The sequence below is a fragment of the Macrotis lagotis genome, chromosome X (assembly GCF_037893015.1).
Source record: "Macrotis lagotis isolate mMagLag1 chromosome X, bilby.v1.9.chrom.fasta, whole genome shotgun sequence".
Classification (NCBI taxonomy): Eukaryota; Metazoa; Chordata; class Mammalia; order Peramelemorphia; family Peramelidae; genus Macrotis; species Macrotis lagotis.
This window is the reverse complement of record NC_133666.1, coordinates 542490240-542506378: the sequence shown is the minus strand read 5'-3', so window position 1 is coordinate 542506378 and position 16139 is coordinate 542490240. Positions and strand designations below refer to the sequence as shown.

The 16139-nt window shown below is 33.1% G+C and overlaps 1 long non-coding RNA gene across 1 annotated transcript in view; it reads right to left on the bottom strand.

Moving 5' to 3' along the window:
* Positions 1-5711: 5711 nt before the first annotated feature.
* The window catches only part of LOC141497291 (uncharacterized), a 162214-nt gene continuing 151786 nt past the window's right edge, over positions 5712-16139 (bottom strand). The window contains exon 6 of the long non-coding RNA XR_012471279.1: positions 5712-5841. This is a non-coding gene — a long non-coding RNA (uncharacterized LOC141497291). The remainder of the gene's footprint in view (positions 5842-16139) is intronic.

Below are 16139 nucleotides of genomic sequence, written 5' to 3'. Positions count from 1 at the left end.
CACCTCTAACTATAGTGGAGTAATGGTCTCTTTCAACTTTAATATCGTATGATATATGACATTGTGAGCCTCTTTCACTGTCATATATTAGATTTGAGGGTGGGATAGATGCCCTTTAAGGTCTCTTCCAAATCTGTGATTCTATGATTAACAGTGTTTGCATTTCTGTGATACCATAATTTAGCTCATTTTTAATGGTTATCTCAGTGATTTGTAGAATTCAATTAAAAAACTAGAACAGTATTAGAGGGATTCAACCTGATCTTTGCTGGAAAGGGAGTAGCAAAGACCAATAATTACCTAATTTACTACATTGGAGAAATAAAAAATCCAGTGCATGAAACCATTTGTTTAATGGTTTAGTTATAAAGTTGAGTTTGGATTCAGGAATTCCTGAGTTCAAATTGTGACTCAGGTACTTTGTAGCTTTGTATGACCCTGGACAAGAGAATTTATTCCAGCTTCCATTTTCTTATCATTGATCTCATGGAATTATTGTGAGGATTGTCATCATCATTGCCATAACAATAGTTATGACAATAGTTACCCTATTGATTTTAATCTTTGCAAAGGTTTTAAATATGTTATTTCATTTAAACCTCACTAGAACCCTTGAGGTAGTATCTATTATTATCTCAATTTACAATGAGGAAGCAGAAGCTGAGATGGGTTAAATGATTTGTACAGAATTTGAGTCTTTCTGACTCTAATACTCTAAGTACTATATCACTTGACTATTTTGTGATATATTAAGTGCTTTGAAACCTTAAAGCATTACAAGAAATTATAATAATCATTATTATATCATTATTGTCCACACTGAGAAAGTGGGTTTTTTATATTCCTCTTTATTGGTATTAGTATTCAGCACAATCTGGGAAAGGAAAGGAATTACTCATTAAAACCTAAAGAAGATCTGGAGAACTCCAGTGGAAAGAAACACATCTTTCACTACAAAAATTGGTAAGATCATCTAGGAAATAAGTGAATGAATGAATGAATGAAAGAAACAAAAAAAAGTTTACAATCATTCAGAAATATTAATGACATGAGTTGACCCAAAAATCCCTCCCCTGCAGGTGAGAAGGTTATGTTTTGAATAATTCACCCACAGCACACTAGGCAGATCCACCACCTGCACTTAGTCTGATCCAACTTGTTGTTTTATCTTGGTAATCCATTGCCTAAGCCTTCCAAATCTTGTCTCCTCTGCTTCACAGCACAATTTAATTTTAGTCCTTTAGATTTAGTGGTCAATCTCTTCCTTCTTTAGAGTAAACTACATCAGAAAACCTCTTACCATGCTAAGTATAATTTCCAAATTCTCAACTTGAGGAATCTTGATTTGGTGTTTCAGCCAAAAGGACTACATTGACTGTCTTCCTCCTCCAAGAATCCCTTCTACCTAGTAGACTAAGTGCCTAAATTCTACTGCAATATGGAAACTTGAAATAATTATGAATACTTATGAAATAAAATCCTAAAACTGATGATGCCCAGAAAATCTCTCCCTTCATTTTAGATTAGGAAAAACAAATAATTTTAATGGTTTGTTCAAGATCATATATGTTACTACCTTTTTAACCCAACTAAGCCTTTTGTAACAGTGAAAAATCATTCGAGAGCCTACTAATGTGCCTACTATGCTAAGCACTGGGAATACCAATATGAAAAAAAAATCTAGTCCCTGCCCTCAAGGAGTTTACAGTGTAATGGAGGAAGGCAACACACAAAAGAACACTGAGTTGAAATTCAAGGGTATTTAGTTGGGAAATGAAGAGATGGGCAACTTATGTGCTTTCTGGGAAATGGAGGTTCTTGGAAGACCTTTCCACAGACAGAGGAGCCCCAGGTACAAAAAATACAGAAGAAATAAGTTCCAGGGCTAATATGATCTTGCAGGATCAGGATGTTCTTAGGGTATTGTGAAGTCCCAAGGAGTACAGCTGGGAAAAATTGGGAACAAAACTTGTTCTTAACATATATAATTCTCTCCCCTTTCAGCATCTACCTGTGGAACTTCTATAGATGCATTAAGACCTTGTTGAATCTTTTCTCCTCAAGGTGCTTTCCTCAATCACCACAGTCAAAAAAATTTTCTATCTCCTCAGAATTCCTAAAGCTCTTTGTATTTTATTTATATCTTTCAAAATATAGCATAATTGCATTACAATTTTAACTATCTAGGGCATGTTTCTGGTCTCTTTCCTGGAATCTTGAGGGAATCAGAGGGAAATCTGAGCTATGCTCTCTACATCTCTCAGAGAACTAATTCCGTCATCTTTTATGAATGGAAAGACAATGTGCATGACTTTATTTAGAGTCTTGAGGAAAGGTATGGGGAGGGGCTCTGCTCTTTTCATTAAACTCTATAGCCTTTCCATGGGTTGTATTGTTTTGTTTTATTCATTTATTCATTTATTTCTATATATCAGCAGAGAAGAAAAGTAACAAAGTCAAATATATTGAACAATTACTGGGTGTCCACATTTCATCTTAGACAATACCATGCAAATTCCTTTTGGTTTATAGACAAGAGCAAAGAAGCCAGAAATTCAATGAATAGAGTTCAGGGACTCTACTTGAAACTTCTCTATTGTCTGCAGAAAAAGATTGAAGTTTAAAGAAACATAGTTTGGGTGCTTAGATCCATACATTCCTGAAAAATATCTCAGGACTTCCCAACCACCCTTAGCAATTTGGATTAGACACAGATTTTTCCTCTGAAAAATTCTGTCTCCCCTTCCTACTTGCTAATGATTCTTCCAGCTCCTCCTGCCACATACTTTCACTGGTTACCTCTAAGTCTACTCCTGTTCAGGAAGGACTGTTGTCTTATTCCATTAGTCTACCAGGTCTTTTAGTTATTTTGTCTTTGTTCTGGTTGTCTGTCTTTGGACTGAGGAAGTGGGGAATGTAATCAAGTGATCAAGCCTTGATCACATTCTGTATCATTTCTCAATAAATTGAATGTGACTACATCTACTTTTTTCCTCTATTTTTTTAGCTCTGAATTTTTATAGGTGATATTGTTAGGCTTATCTTCTGATAGGAGGAGAAAAGACATGACTGTGTACTTCTGCTTCATAGTTATAAGTATGCCTGGCATCTCTCCTACTAAATCCTTGAAGTTGGGATTCTGCTTTGCTCCCCTGCTTGTATAAAATAAATGCTTTCTACATATTCTTGAATGAATGCATGCATGAATTCCATTCAGTTAAACATTCAAAGTACTTTCTTCTAATTAGTCATACAGCTAGGGTTCAAAAGGAGCAATTTATCTAATTGCTTTCCTTCTGTTTGACTCCAACAAACTTTGTAAAATTCTCATGGCTTTTTTAGGACTTACACTATCAATTATTTGTATAGACCAGACTTTTCACTGTATCCCTTTGCTTCAATATCTTCTTTCTACACCTCAAAATGAAAAAGTAAACAAATGTAGAACTAAATTTTTCAGGAAACAAATTTAGAATGACATATTCATCATTTAATGTGTTCCAAAGAAATGAATCTTCTTCATCTAGGTCAATCAGTGAGAGAACTTCTTTCCACTATCCCTTCTACTGTCAACTCAAATTAGAATGGAACTAAAAAGAAAAGACAATATTCACAGAATTACAAAATCAAAGAACCTCTAAATTTCAAGGAATCTGAGACACCATCTAGGTCAACTTCCATACCAGAACAAAAATCCCCTTTACACTGTATTCAGCAACTGGTAGTCCAGTTTTTGTTTAAATGCTTCTATTGAGAGGAAGTCTACTACCTCATGAGGGAATAAACAATTGTTAAAAAAATGCAAGCATTCATTATCTGCCTGACACTGTGCTAAAAGAAATTCAATCCCTGCCCTCAATAAATTTACATTCTAATGAGTTATAAACAAAAGAAATTCAAAAACAGTGGGTTGCTATTGTAGGGTCATAGTATCAAAGTTCACAGCATTGAAGTCCAGAAAATCCAGAGCAGAGCCAGGTGGGAAATGAAGTTTGCTGGACCTGAGCCCCATGGGACAGAGGGATGTGTCAGGGTGAGAAGGCAACAGAGACATGGTAGCAAAGTCAAGAAAGTCAGAAGCTACCCAGGTCCCATTTGGATAATTCTAACTGGAAGGGAGTTTTTCCTGATATCAATATTTATTTATTTTATTTTTATTTAAGCCAATGGGGGTTGATTGACTTGCCCAAGGTCACACAGTTAGGCAGTAATTAAGTGTCCGAGGCTGGATTTGAACTCAGGTCTTCCTGACTCCAGGGTGGGTACTGTATCCACTGCACCAACTAGCTGTCCTCTCCTGATATCAGTATTAACTCTGCCTTTTCTCTACTTCCACTCATTGCTTCTGGTATTTGGAAATACACTTATCTCCTCAGATCCCTTTTCTCCAATATAGTCCTTTCCATACTTGAAGACAGTTTTTGTATTCTCTCTACCCTCTTCCAACTTTATCTTCTCTAAGACTAAATTTCCCTAGTTCCTTGGACTAATTCTTCTGAGGCTTTCTACCATGCTAGCTTTCTAGTATGTTTTGATCTGCACCCAGACTCTTCATTCTTCCTCTGTAGGTGGATAGCATTTTTCATCTGATAAACATTTTACACAAAAACTGAGTTGAGAACAGAATTCTGCAGCAAGCTTCTTTAGTTTACTTAAGGTATTAGTATTAGTCTTTAAATCAATACTCTTTGTGTACAGCCATGCAACCAAATTCACACCTCTCTAATTACTATTATTCAGTACAAATTTGTCCATCTTGTCCTAGGATATTTTGAGAAAGAACTGTGACCTACTGAATTTCAGGAGACAATGTCTTCAGCATGCCCACAATCCATTAGTTTCTTAATCCTATCCAAAAAAAAAGGAAATGAAATTGGTCTAGCATGGTTTGTTCTTGCTGTACTGAACTTTAAGGGTTCACAAAATTTAAAACACACACACACACACACACACACACACACACACACACACACACACACACAAACCCCACCACCACCACCACTACCACCACCACCAACAACAACAACAACCTGTTCTAGAATGCAATTGAAAATGGACTCAGAACACACTAGTCTATAGAAGTATAATCAACCATCTTCCTGCTTTTGAAATTCAAAACAATATTGACAAGACTTCTTAGATCTAGAGCTGGATGACATTTCCAGAGATCATCCTATGTAATCCCATAACTTTATTGATTAGGAAACTGAGGCCAAGGGAACTTAAGTGGCTTGTCCAAGATCATACAAGGTAAGCATTAGAAGTTATATTTGAACCTGGGTTAATACCCTTTCCAATGTATTAGAAGTATTTCCATAATTATATCTACAAATTATTTTAGTGCTTGGTATGTCACTTCCTCAGATCAAGTTTATCTTCTTTAAGACAGTTGTTAGTACTCTCTGATCTTACTCTTTTTAATTGGACTTTCAATTCCTCATTGAACAACTTTATTCTTTTCTTCCCACTCACACTAAGTAATAACCTCAAAGACCTTATTATTCCAAGTGAATTATAATCCAGTATTTATGGCATTCTACAGAATCCTGCCTTTAAAAAATGCTAATACCCTAGTCAACAACTTTTTCATTGGAAGGTTTTTTTGAATCATTTTCTTTGTATTGGTTTTCCATCATAATTGCAAAAGTGTAGCATATACCAAATATGCAAGTGAGCCATTGATTAAATTACTGATTTTTATAATGCCTTCATTCTATGGTTAAGCACATAGGACAGTGATTATTAGGGATGTTACGATCCTTGAAAGTTAGTATTCTGAGGACTGCATTGGACAAAGGCCCCGGCTCAAGTTGCCTCAAGCCTCCTTCAAAAGAGATGTTCCTAGAATAAAAGAGACAAATTAGGTGAGTTTGAAAAGTCCATTGTGATCTGCAGATGGATTAAATTTGAATTCGTCAATAGGATCCCAGACTTCCCACAGGAAAATAAAGAAGTTTGTGATTCTAATTTTGAAGGCTGAATTCACTTCACGGATTGGTTGAGAGTGGGGAGTAGTATTGTGTTCAATTGTATTGCAAGCTTATTTCGGATGGGTACTATGTCTTATTTTTTTCTTTGAAACTCTTCCCCAATATCCTCCCCACCCCCACCTATACTATACCTCATATTTTTAAGCATGTGCTTGATAAATACTTGATAGCATTATAAGAAGTATATTCAAACCTACTTTCTCTGCCACATTTCCTTTATGTATGATAAAATAATCTTTTGAATTCTAGTCACAGCATATTGTGGTACATTGTTTGACAATTTATACCAATTTTCTCACTCATTCTTGAAAATACAATTGTACATTTATGAAACATAATGGAACTAATCTATATTTTTATCACTTTGAGAACTTTTTTGCTCAAAAACTCAATATAGTAAGCATTAGTCATCAAAATTGGAAGTGTATTTATTTAGAATTCTCCTTTGCATGGAGAGATGACATAACATCATGGCCAAGCCACTATAGTAAGTCAGAAAAATCATACATACAAAAGTGATATGGACAATGCTAAGGTATAAAGACCTAGAGCTAGAAGGGTACTCAGGAGTTATTGAATCCAACTTCCCTAATTTTATGTAAGAGGAAAAGATGACAGGGATCATATGTGACTTGTTCAAATCCCATGGAAGGTATGCAACAGAAGCAAGATTTGCACTCAGCCTCCGAAATCATTTCCATTTCTATTTCTGCAACACTATTCATGATATGAAGAAGTTGAAAGCAACAGGGAACCTAGAAAAGGACTGATAAATGGAAAATGGCTAAATATTGAAAATCATACTATTAAAAGTGAATGTTGAAGATCACACCATTAAAAAATGACAAGAGAAGCAGAATTTCTTTCATAGCAAAGGGTAGGAGATATAGTTTTCACCGAGCAAGGGAAAGAGACAAATATATAATACAAGATTTTGTTTATATGTGCAAATATATGAAATTCAAGGGCAGCTAGGTTAAGCAGTGGATAGAGTGCCAGATCTGAAGTTAGGAAGATTCATCATCATAAGTTCAATTTGTCCTCAGATAATTACTAATTGTATGACCCTAGGTAATTTACTTAACCTTGTTTGCCTCAGTTTCATCATCTGTCAAATTAGCTGGAAATGGCTTTTCTCTCTGCCATCTTTTACAAGAAAATTCCATATGCAGTCATAAAATGTTAGACACAATTGAAATGACTGAACAATAACAATGACAAAATATAAAATTCAGTCATCTGCTATTAAAAAAAGTTTTTAAAGAAAGTAATCAAGCAATGGGAAAAAAAGCTTTGTATCAAGTTATATGATAATTGTTTGATATCTAAGATATGCTACTTAGGAATACATATGTATGTATGTGCATATATGAATGTTTGGATATAACCAAAAGCCATTTGCCAAAAGATAAATGATCAAAATATATGAACAAATAATTTTCAAAAGAATTGCAAATTATTAATAACCATATAAAATAATGCTCAATCATTAATAATAAGAAAAATACACATTACATTGAGCATATTGATGAAAATATCAAAAAATGGGAATTATTAATACTGGATGGGTTGTGGAGAGATAAGTGTATTGGTACACCTGTGATGGAGTTGTGAACTAATTCCATCATTTAAAAATCAATTTAGAATTATGAGAATAAAGTTGAGAAGTTTTTGACCCAGAGATTCAACTAATAGGTATATGTATCCCAAGGAGATAGGTGATAAAAAATACCCCCATGTGCAGCAAAATATTTCTCTCATCATAATTAATGGTAGCAAAGAAATGGAAATAAAGTAGATACCCATCAACTGGGTGCATCAACTAAAGAAATTGTGGAACAGGAATGTAATGGAATATTACTCTGTTGTTAAGCATAACAGATATGATTAACACAGAGAAAGATAATAAGACATATGAACTGATGGAGAGTGAAGTAAGCAGAGAAAACAAAATTAGATACACTTGACAACAATGTAAATGGAAAGAATAATTACCACAAAACAATCAAAAACATATTAAAAAATTAAAAGGAATAAGCATGATCCCAGAGTAGAGATATGAGAAGATACTTTCCTTCAAGCTACCTCTCACAATTCAGTACAGAGCTAGAAGAGTCATAGATGTGGACTATTGCATATATTTCAGACTTTTTCTACATTTTAATTAATTTTTCAGATAATTTTTCACTTTCCTTTTTTCCACTCAATTTCCCTTTAAAATATACTTTGTTTTATAATACTAAGGTTTATATTATAATTTATATTAATTATATTAATTATATCATGTCATATCATTATATTATATTATTTATATTTTATTATATTATATTATATTATATTATATTGTATTGTATTATATTATATTATATTATTTATATTATATTATTTATATTATATTATTTATATTATATTATTTATATTATAATTTATATTGTACCTGGTTTTATTTGCTTCACTCAACATCAGATCATGCTAGTCTTTCAGGCTTTTCTGAAGTCTGCTCATGATTTTTTAGGGACAATACCATGTAATAACATTTATGTACCATAACTTGCTCAGTCACTCCCCAATTGTTGGACATCCCCTCAATTTCCAATTTTTTGCCACTACAAAAAGAGTCGCTATAAATATTTTTGAACATGAGACTTTTTCTATTTTTTATGATATCTTTGGGATATAGATCTAATGTTATCGTTGGATAAAAGGGTATGAACAGTTTTATTGCTCTGAGCATAATTCTAGATTGCTGTCCAGAATTATTGGATCAACTTGCAACTCTACCAATGGTCCATAAATGTACAGTTTTCCTACAACCTCTCCAATACTGATATTTTTTCTTTTTTGTCATTTTAGCCAATCTGATAGGGGTGAGGTACATTTCTCTCATCAATAGTTATTTAGAGCATTTTTTTCATGTGACTATAGATAATTTTAATTTTTCCATCAGAAAACTGCCTGTTCATATATCCTTTGACTGACCACTTATCAATTGGGGAATGACTTTATTCAGTATTCCTTCTAATATTATTATAATCAAAATTATCTATTTTATAATTTTCTCTATCTCTTGTTTGGTCATAAACTCCTCCCCTCTCCAGAGACAAATAGGCTATCCCTTGTTCTTCTAAGTGGATTATGGTATCCTCTGATATCCTGTACCCATTTGGACCTTTCTCTTCTTGAGTAGATTGTGAGATACTGGGCTATACCTAGTTTTTAAACTTACTATTTTACAGTTTTCATAGCAGTTTTTGTGAAATGGTGAGTTCTTATCCTAGAAGATGGAGTCTTTGGGTATATCAAACAGTAGGTTAACAGAATCATTTGCTACTATTTTTTTTTGTACCTAATCTATTCCATTAATCCACTTCTATATTTCTTAGCCAGAACAAGACAGTTTTGATGACTGCTATTCTATAATGTAGTTTTAGACCTGCTAAGACTAGGACACCTTTCTCTACATTTTTTCCATTAATTTCCTCAATGTTGTTGATCTTTTGCTCCCCCAGATGAATTTTGTTATGGATCTTTTCAAGCTCTATAAAATAATTTTTGGTAGTTTGATTGGTATGGCAGTAAATAGGTAATTTGATTTAGGTTGAATTATTGTATTAGCTTGTCCTACCCATGAGCAATTGACATTTTCCCAATTGTTTAGATTCACACTTTAATTGTATGAAAAGTGTTATGTAATTGTGCATATTCTTTCTGGGTATGTCTTGGGAGGTAGATTTACAAATATTTTATGTTGTAGACAATTTCTTTAAATGGAATTTTTGGGTAATATATAGAGATGCTGCTTATTTATGTGGATTTCCTTTATATCCTGTTACTTGCTTAAATTGTTAATTTTTTTAAGTAGTTACATTAGTTGATTTTCTATAATTCTCTAAGTATACTAGCATATATCATCTTGAAAATGTGAGAGTTTTCTTTCCTCAGAGTCTATTGTAAATCCTTCAATTTCTTTTTCCTCCCTTATGGCTAAAGCTAATATTTCGAATAATATTCGATAATGGTGGTGATAATGGACATTCTTGGGGTTTTTTTGAAAAAGAAATGGGGTTCAGTGACCTATTCAAGGTCACATAACAAGGTAATTATTAAATATCTGAGGTTGGATTTGAACTCAGATATTTCTAATTCTGGGGCCAGTATTCTATTTACTGTACCACCTGGCTGCCCAATAATGGGCATTCTTAATTCACTCCTGAACTTATTGTGAATGCTTCTAGTATTTCACCATTACCTATAATGTTTTCTGATAGTTTTAGATAGAGACTGATTATCATTTTAAGGAAAACTCCATTTACAACTATATTCTCTACTGTTTTTAAAGGAATGGGTGCTGTATTTTGCCAAAACTTTTTTCAGCAGCCATTGAAATAATCATATGATTTCTATTGATTTTCTTATTGATATGGTCAATTAGGTTGATTGTTTTCCTAATATTGGATCAACCTTGTTCACTTGGTATAAATCCTTCCTGATCATAGTGTATTATTCTAGTGATAACTGTCATAATCTCTTTGCTAATATTTTATTTAAAATTGTTGCATCAATATTCATTAGAAAAATTGCTCTATAATTTTCTTTGATTTGACTTTTTGTGGTTTAGATATCAACATAATGTTGTTGTCATAAAAGGAAGTTGGAAAAACTCCTTCACTTATTTTTTCAAATAGTTTATTTAGAATTGGAATCAATTATTCTTTAAATATTTTGTAGAATTCACTTGTGAATCCATTTGGCCCTAGAGATTTTTTCTTAGGTGGTTCATTGATGGTTCATTCAATTTTTTTCTGAAATGGAGCTATTTAAGTAATTTATTTCCTCTTCTGTTAATATGGACAGTTTATATTTTTATACAATTTTTATATAATTTTATATAATTATATAAATTTATATAATTATATAATTTATTATATATAAATATATAAATTTGATATTCATCTATTTCATTTATGCTGTCAGATTTGTTGGCATACATTTGGATAAAATAACTCTGTATTGTTACTTTTATTTTCTACTCATTAGTGGTGAGCTTAGCCTTTTCATTTTTGATGCTGGTAATTTGCTTTTCTTCTTTCTCTTTTTTAAGTCAGATTAACTAAAGCTTTATCTATTTCATTGATTTTTTTCATAAAACTAACCAAGTTTTATTCATAGATTAATAGCTTTCTTATTTTCAATTTTATTAATTTCTCCTTTGATTTTCAGAATTTCTAATTTGGTATTTAACTGGTGTTTTTTTTAATTTGTGCTTTTGCTAGCTTTTTTTTCATTATTTGTCAATTCACTGATCTCCTATTTCTCTATTTTAGCCATGTAAGCATTTAGAGAAACAAAATTTCCCCCAGTAAATTCTTTTGCTGCATCCCACAAATTTTGGTATGATGTCTCATTATTGTCATTGTTTTGAATGAAATTGTTGATTATTTCTTTGACTTTCTGCTTTATCAACTGATTCTTTGAAATGAGGTTACTTAGTTTTCAATTAATTTTTAGTTTATCTTTTAATGACACTTTATTACATGTAATATAATGATCAGAAAAGGATGCATTTAAAATTTCTGCTTTTTCTGCATTGAATTTTAAGGTTTTGTTGCCCTAATTCATGACCAAATTTTGTGTAGATAACATGTATCACCGAGAAGAAGGTATTTTACTTTCTAACCCCATTCAATTTTCTCAAAGGTCTATAATTTCTAACTTTTCTAAAATTCTATTTGCTTTCTTAATTTCTTTCTTACTTATTTTGTGGTTAGATTCATCTGATTCTGAGAGAAGGAGATCAACCTCCTCCACTAATATGGTCTTGCTTTCTTGTTTTCCTGCAATTCTTTTAGCTTCTCCTCTAAGAATCTGGAGGCTCTTATGTTTAATATTGGTATTTCTTCATTGCCTATGGTATCTTTTAAGTAAATGTAGTTTTCTTCCTTATCCCCTTTAATGAAATCTATTTTCCTTTTGCTTTGTCTGAGATCAGCATTACTACCTGTGCTTTAAAAAAAAAAAAACTTTCACTGAAACATGATATATTCTGCTCAATTCTTTTATCTTTACCCTGGATGTATCTTTCTGCTTCAAATGTGTTTCTTATAAACAACATATTGTAGAATTCTGGTTTTTAATCTACTCTACTATATACTGTTTTATGAGAGAGTTCATGCTATCCGCATTCACATTTATAATTACTAATGCTGTATTTTCCTTCATCCTATCTTCCCTCTGTTTGTACTTTTCTTTCCTTTTCCCTTATCTCTCTTCACTGATGTTTTTCTTCTGTCGATTATCTCCCTCAACCTGCCTTCCCTTATATCAGCTCTCTTCCCTTTTCTTCTCTCTTTCCCTTTTTATTTTATTTTTACTTTTACTTTACCCCTCCCTTTTACCTGCCCCCCTTTCCCCCTTCCCCTCTTCCCCTCCAACTTCCCTTTAGCGTAGGATAAATTTCTAAACTCAATTCAGAATGTATGTTATTCTCTCTTTGAGCCAAATCAGTTAAGAATAAGATTTATTCTCTGCTCATACCCTCCCTTCTTTCCTTCTACTATAATAGGTCCATTGTGTCTCGTAGTGGTATTTATTCTCCATTGCAGGGATGGGGAACCTTTTTACTTGCCAAGGGAAAATCCTCTTATTTTTGGTCAATAATTTAATTAATTCACCCCTAAAAAAAGCTTCTGGATTTATTGAATTTCAAGTCCTGCCTACAGTTGCCTTGGCAGTGACAGACTACATGATTTTGCACAGACCAGAGGTTTTCCACCCTGCTAATTCCTCTACCTTCTCCCAAAATAATCCATTTTCATGTCTCAATTGTTTTAAACCTGTCTTGTACTCATACTCTCTGTCAAAATATACTCCTTTCAATTGTCCTGATGGAAGAAAAATTATCAAAGGTTATAAACATCATCACATTATAATCATTTCAAACTTATTCCCGCTGTCCAAGTATACTCCTCTCAACTATCCTGATAGCACATCAATTCTCAGGAGCTGTAAGCATCATCACATAAAAATCAATTTATTCCCACATCTGCTACCCAAGTATACTCCCTTCAAATGTCCCAATAGAAATAAAATCCTCATAAGCTAAATTATAATCACATTGCAATCAATTTATAGCTACACACTCTTTCTCAATATGCCCCTTTCAACTAAGAGAAATACAGTTCTCAAGATTTACAAGAATTGTGTCTCCATATAGGGTTATAGACATTTTAGTCTTATTGATAAATGTTTTTTTTTTTTTCATTTATCTTTTTTTCATATGTGTTGAGTCTTGTATTTGAAGATCAAACTTACTGTTCAGTTCTGGTCTTCTTTTCAGGTAAGTTTGAAGCTCTCTGTTTCATTGAAAATTCATCTTTCTTCCTTAGAGAATATGTTACATTTTGCAGGGTAGTTGTAATCCAAGCTCCTTTACCTTCCAGAATATCATATTCCATATATTCTAGGCTCTCTGATCCTTTAAAGTTGAAACTGATCAATCCTGAATAATCCTGACTATGGGTCCCTGGTATTTAAACTGCTTCTTTTGACTATTTACAGTATTTTTTTAACAAGAATTCTGAAATTTGGCAATATTCCTTGAAGTTATTATTTTGAGCTCTCCTCCTGGGGGTGATTGATGAATTCTTCCCAGGACAATTTTATCTTCTTGTTCTAAGATATTAGAGCAATTTTACATGCTAATTTCTATTAAGATATTGTCCAAGCTCCTTTTCTGATTGTAGCTTTCAGGTAGACCAATAATTTATAAATTATGTCTTCTGGACCTATTTTCCAGGTGGATAATTCTTCCTAAGTACTTTATTTTTTCTTCTATTTTTTGAGCTTTGGGGAATCTTGGTGTCTCATAGAGTCAGTTTCCATTTGTCAGATTCTTATTTTTAGGGATTTATTTTCTTCAATTAGTTTTTGGGTTCCCTTTTCCAGTTGATCAATTTTACTTTTAAATATTATTTTATTTTTTCCATTTGGTCAATTTTACTTTTAAAGATAATTGCTTTCTTCAGTCAATTTTTCATAATTCTTCTGTATGACTCTAATTTCTTTTCTCATTTTTTCTTCTTTCTTCTTTTGTTTTTAAAAATTCTTTTTGAGCTCTTATAAGAGGTTTATTTGAATTTGAGACCAATTCATAAACCCCACTTTAAGACTTCACATGCTTTTCTGATATGGTGTTTTTATCATTCCTAATATACCTAGTAACTTTCTATTGTTAGAACTATTTTTTATTTTTTTGCTCATTTTGATAGTTGAGGTCTGCCTCTGGGGCCCAGGGGGTATAGTTCCAAGCTTTTTTTGTGCTGGGGGTTGGGGGCTTTCTTCCTGGCTTTTTGTTCTGATGATCTAGGTGCTTATGGTTTGTTCCCTGTATAGGGTAGCCCAACTCAGTCCCACCTGCTGCATCAGTGTTACTGGATTTAAACTTTGCCTTATGAGTTGGCATTAGAATGCTATGCCATTACCCTGCTGAGCCAAGACCTGAGGTGCATTGTGGCTAAGAGCCTCTTGATGACTTCCCAGTTTTAATGCTTACACTGGGATGCACTCCCCTTTTGTCTACCTGAGACAAACCTTTTCTAAGGTTCATTCAAGATATCTTGAGTATAGAAGTTGTTTCACTCTGCTTTGTTTGGTGGGTTCTACTGCTTTAGGTCTGTTTAGAGTCTTTGTTTAAAGTTTGGGGAAAGCTCTGGGAGTTTCCTAGCTTTGTGCACAGCCATATTGACTCCACCCAAAATTTATTTTTCTAAAAAGAAAAAGTATTAAAGGAGGGGAAATTAGACTTTGCAGAGCAAGGACTACAGGAAGATCCAACAGAACTATAAAAGTCCTTTTTCCCAAAGTCCTATTGAATTATTCTTATTCACTAGACTTTATGAAATTCCTTTTAAGACAATCTCTGAGTCTTCCAGGTCTCAGAACTACTTTCCACAAGGTAAAATAACTTATCAAGACATAAAGAAAAGAACAAATAAAGACCTTGCAAGTTCCTTCCACTAGAGAGAGTGCGATTTCCAACTAGCTATCTCCACCCAAATTATTGTTTCACATATTTGTTTTCCAACTTCAATGTGTATACATAAACAAGTTGGTTGAATAAGAAAAAGTTCAACTCAACACTTATGCAGTACCAATTATACATAACAAGAAATTTGAAAATTATAAATAATAATCCTTGCCCTCAAGGAGTTTGTAGCTCTCTCTCTCTCTCTCTCTCTCTCTCTCTCTCTCTCTCTCTCTCTGTGTGTGTGTAAGGGGATAGGACAACTATTCAATAAGTATGGTATCATAAAGTCATAGAGTTATAGCATGTTAAAACTTGAAAACATTTTAGAGATTATTTAGTCTAACAAGCTTATTTCAGACAAGGAAAGAGATCCATAAGGCTCTAAGATACATGAGGAACAAGATATCATTCTAACTTTCAAGGACAGCTTTGTGGAAGAAGATATGTGATCATGGCATCATAAATTGGGAGCTGAAAGGGTTCATAGATGTTATCTCATCCACTGGCTTCATTTTAAAGATGAAGAAAATGAGATGGAGAGAGGTTTAGTACCATTGTTTAAAGTCACATAGGGTTTGTTATCTTGCATTTTGGGCAATATAGAATGATATTCTGACTGAGAAATAGAGAACAAGAGAGGTTTATCTTGACTTTTGTCTGTGAACTTTGTTGACACTGGAAGAGAGTGTGAGAGTGATGACTTTGTCTAACTCTAACTCAGGTAAATCTAACTCAGGTAAATGTCTTGTGCAAGCCAAGACATCCCCTCTCTGCCATTACTGGTTCTCTTTGAGATAAGGAAGTAACTAGTAAAATGTCCATCAATGAGTTCAAATACAGAACCAAATGAATTAGATATAGTCCATGGCTTAGACCTCCAGAATCTGGGCTTACTCAGACTAAATTCAATCTTTGATGACTTACACTGAAATCATATCACTGGCCTTATTTTGCCCTAACCAGGGTTTCCCCTAGAAATGTCAAAATACAGACATTATATCTAGTACTTCTTTAGTCACAAGTCTCTATCTTGTATCTAGACACTTCTTAATATGAAAAAAATGCATTCTAAGGTCTCATTCAAGGTAACAACCTATTGGATTTAGGGAAACCTGTATTTGAAT